We start from the raw sequence: 4396 nt of genomic DNA, 5'->3' as shown, positions 1-4396 counted from the left end.
TCTTATGTCTGACCTGCCGCACTCGGACAAACCAGAGCCTCGCCCGCCCGCAGACTGCTGACCCGGGGCCTCCTGTACCCTCTCATGACTGTCCTGGACACACTACCCCAAGCCCCCCAAACCTCTTGTCACCGAGTCTGTCCACCGCCACCCCCTTTTACTGCCAGCATTCTGACCTGCCTGTCATCCAGACAGCTCCATCACGCCCCTTCCCAAAGACTGACTCCTCACAGGCCGTCCCCCACTCAAGATTTCCCCCCATCCCTCCCAGAGACACCCCTTCTTCCCACACTGGACCCTGCCTAAAGTCACCCGTAGACTCTTAAACCCCCAAGTTCTCCCAGTATCTCTCCATCAAGAAACTGTCTTACCAGACCCTTTTACACACTTTTGGTCGTGAGCCTTAGAACCATCTGGATGTTCACTTGGTTCAGCTGGATCGGCTAAGGTTGTCCACTGTGAAAGCTCCTTTGTAATCAATAAGTAGTTGTAATCAATAAGTAGTTTGTAGGGAGATACTTTGAGACTATGGAAATTCTCTTTGTTTGGGAAGGTAAACAGCAAGAAAAGAAAGGTGGAATTCTCCTGAAGGGCCAGGCTAGAGGCTGCGGGGACAGAGGTGGGTTAGTTAACCACATTTTGGTCTATTTTGTTATATTGACATCTGGCCCTGAACTCTCTTCTCGGGTTGATCTTTGGGCCTTTTGTCTTCCTTTTCCATCCCACGTCCTTTATCAACAGAACTTCCTCACTCAGCCCTGGCTGCTCTAACTCCAACCCTTCACGTTTGTTTTCTAGATGAAACCCTGTTTCCTCCTCCTTGATACTGTTGAGAGCACCATGAAGTCAGAGCTATCTAAACTTGAATTTCAGCACTGCTGCTTCAAATCTGTGTGTCTCTGAGCTAATAACTTAACCTCTCTGTGCCATGCTGTAAATTTTATAGCATAAAAACAGTAATGACACCAACGTCACAGAGCTATGGAAACACTAAACAAGATAAACCCAGAAACCTCTTAGGGTAGTGTCCTGCAGACACTAAGTCCTCCATATTAGTATTACCAGGGCCTTTCACCTATAGCTTTTCCTTCCCTGAGACTACATGCCCATCTTTCAATTCCCTCTACCTTACAAGACTGGCCAGGCCATCTTCCCATACCTGATTCCTTTTCTCTCTCCAAGTCTCACCTCTAATTTCATTTTAAAAGTCAGAGTTGAGGGCCCTTCCTGGTGGCGCAGTGGGTTAAAGTAGAGCACTAAGAAGCTAAAGCCACTTCAGCACAAGTTCGATCCCCGCCCCAGAGGTGACCCATATAGCACAGCAGACCTCTCCTGATCCACCCGCTGCTCCCCTCAGCAGTGTGCCTGTTCTGCTCCCCACTCTGTCTCTGGTGAATCCTCTCACCACCCCTGCACCTCTGGCCTGTACCCCAGTTCTGTATGCATAAATAAATAAATCTTTCAAAAACAAAAAGTCAGAGTTGATACAGCTCTATATCCTATCCACAACCTTCAAAAATCTGCATTTTTGTAATTATTTATTTCCTTACTGTCTCCTCCCCTGTGAGAACAGTATGATAGCAAGGACTCTGTCTGCAGGGTCACCCAGCATTTGCCACAATTGGAGGCTCTCAATGAATACTGTGTTACCCCACAGATCACTTAGCAATTACAAAGGGAAACTGGAGGCCACCCCTTGAACCATGAATCAAACTCAGTTTGGAAGCAACTGACATCCTGATGTGATACACTGAGCCAGAAGGGATGCATGAAGTACCTGAATCCAATCACTAGGATACAGGCCAAATGCAAATTTTCTCCGTGTCCCTAAGAAAGGCCAGTCCTCGCCTGTCCATTTACCAGAGAGTGATGATAGCATTGCTTTTGTGTAAATTATGTAATCCAAATTTTTTAAATCTTCGCTTTAATACTTTTTGTTTTATTTTGGATGTTTGATCATCCTGGCCCCTTTTATCCCTCAGAACTCTAACAACTAACAACCCTGAAGTTTATGATTCAGGGTTAGATCCTGGATTAAAAGGCAGGAAGGGGGCCCTCCCTGTACTTTGGCTTGTACCCTAGTTCTGTATGCATGAATAAATAAATCTTTAAAAAAAAAAGGCAGGAAGGTGGGGGGTGGGAGAGGAGGAGAAAGAATACAGCTTTAGGACACTATTGGGTCTAGTGGGGAAATTGAATATCAGATGTATATTACCTAATAATATTTTATCAATGTTAAAGTTTGTGAGTCTAAGGATTATATCGTAGGAGATTAGATTGCGGAAGAATCTCTTGATCTTAGAAATTACATGCCAAGTGTTTAGGATGGTTCTCCAGACATCGAACAAACAAAACACGGGTTCCTGAGAGCACTAACATACTTGGGGAGAGGGAAGCAAATGGGGAGAAATGTTAACAATCTGAAAATGTAATTGAAGACTACAAGAGCTTGCTACTTTATTTTTTTAATTTTTCAAAATTAAAACTGGGAAACATAAATAAAGGATTTATGGAATACATGGACTATGGAATTGACTTCCCTAACTTCCCTAACTCTATAACTTGAGATTCCCAAGTTCTTTTTTTTTTTTCTTAAAGAGTTATTTATTTACACATAGAAGAACTGAGTTACAAGTCAGAGGTGGAGGGTGGGTGAGAGGATTTACCAAAGACAGAGTGGGGAGCAGAACAGGTAGATTTATTGAAATACATGGCTTGGGAGAGCAGCAGGGAGACAGGAGAGGTCTGCTGCGCCATGTGGGTCAGCTCCCTGGCCGGGAATCGAACTTGTGCTGCAGTGGCTGTTGCTAGCCTCACAGTGCTGTGCTTTAACCCCTTGTGCCATCAGGGAGTTCCCAAGAGATTCTCAATTTCCTTAAAATTTCTAAATCCCTCTCAGTTAACTCGAGCAGAACAGAGGTCCTTAATTCTGAACCTCAGATGTGAAATTTATGGATGAGTATGTGTGTGCGTGCACATGAGCATTATTTTGTTAACATCCACTGGATTCTCAAAGGTGGTTGTGACCCAAAAAATGGTTCCAAACCACTGGTCTAACTAGGTCCAACCCCATTCTTTGCCTCCACCCTCGCCCACCTCTGACTCCACCCACCCTCCCTGCACCTTGTCCTCATCACTTAACCCACACCCATCTCACGTAACCTGCTCCCATACCTGTGAGATGCCTGAGGAGTCACCCACACACCACTCTGGTGCAACACACACCTGAATTTGGCTGATACTTCACTCACTGAAGTCTGAAACCTTCAGTCAACTGGAATTTGATTGTATGGTTTACTGGTAGCTAGGTTGGGTACCCCAAGGGATTGATAGAGACCCACTGCCTCTCCTTCCTGCCTGCTCTCCCTGCCACTTGGGTGGCACAAGCTAAGATGGGCGATTACAGTGCAGTCCTCACCTGAAGGGGCAAGTCTCATGTGAATATGGAGGAAGGGCAGGCCAGTGACTGCGCGGCTGGGGACTGGGGCAAGGAGGTTCAATGAACTGAAACTGACTTCCCCTAATTACCTGTGAGTGAGGGTTTGGAAAGGAGTTTAATTCAGGATTACACAAGGGAGGATGAAAGAGGGTACCTTGCGTCAAATAGTCTAACATTCTCATACAGACTTCTCCCATGCCCCTCGATTCTATCCAAACACCCTTCTGAAAAACCCAAAGAAAATAAATATAAAAACTGAGAAATCACAGAAGAACCCCTGTGTTGACAAGGTCAGTCCCAAATTATGGAAAGGCTCCCTCCACTGCTGAAAATAATGAGTAACAAATTATTTATATTGTGACAAGTTGCAAATTTAACATCATTACATCCTGTAAATACTACCCTCTTTCCCCTCCCCCACACAGCTAAAAACCATAAAATTGCCCTTTAACTAGGTGAATAATAAGGTCTGTGAATTATATCTCAAGAAGCTGGTTAAAAAAAAAATTGCTTTGAGAAAGAAGTAAACAAGGATTCCCTTTCTGCAGCTCAGGAAACTAAGGCTTCAATCACCTGGATACCTCCAGGCAAGGTCTGGCTCTCAACTCAGATCTTCCTGAGTTCAAATCCATTTCCTAATCCCCTGTCTGAGTCAGCACCTCTTCCAGAAAGTCTAAAGATGTTCCTCATGAAAATCATCCTCTTTGTTCATGAAAATGTCAGCAATCAAAATAGCCCCAATTGAGAGGACCAGTTAAGTAATTGACATCAATTGGGAGGGAGAGAGTCCAGTTAAATAAATCAAGGTTCATGATGCCTATTAGGCATCATTAAAAATTATCATTATCAGGAAATTTATATATGATTTTTAAAATAAGTTTTTTTTTAAGTTACACAAATAATTGTGGTAAGCAAAATAGTTCCCTCTTTATCATAACCCCAAAGGTATCTAGTTCC

This window comes from Condylura cristata, unplaced genomic scaffold, assembly GCF_000260355.1.
Source record: "Condylura cristata isolate star-nosed mole 26May11 unplaced genomic scaffold, ConCri1.0 scaffold00028, whole genome shotgun sequence".
NCBI classification, from domain to species: domain Eukaryota; kingdom Metazoa; phylum Chordata; class Mammalia; order Eulipotyphla; family Talpidae; genus Condylura; species Condylura cristata.
Note: the sequence above shows the minus strand (reverse complement) of the source record.